Below are 340 nucleotides of genomic sequence, written 5' to 3' on the forward strand. Positions count from 1 at the left end.
TGGCAGTTCCGGAGGGGCCGGAGGGGCCGGAGGGGGCGTAGCTGGCCGGGCAGCCCGCCTGCTCGCGGATCGGGTTGGGCAGGGCCCCAGCCCGGCCCCAGCCCGGCCCCAGCCCCTGCAGGGCCCCGCCAGGGCCTGCCCGACCCAGCCAGGAGGGTAGCGGCGCTGGCGCGCGGGCCAGGCCGCCTCAGTGCGGCGGGAGCAGCCTGAGGGTCGTGATCGTGCAGCGGGGCGGCGCCACGCAGCGCCACGCCACGCCGCGCAGCCGCCGAGGCAGCCGCGCAGTCGCGCAGAGCAGCGAGCAGGGTGCCGTGTCGTGTCGCGCCGTGTCGCGCCGTGT

Source organism: Frankliniella occidentalis, unplaced genomic scaffold (assembly GCF_000697945.3).
Source record: "Frankliniella occidentalis isolate FOCC.00 unplaced genomic scaffold, Focc_3.1 Scaffold544, whole genome shotgun sequence".
Taxonomy (NCBI): Eukaryota; Metazoa; Arthropoda; class Insecta; order Thysanoptera; family Thripidae; genus Frankliniella; species Frankliniella occidentalis.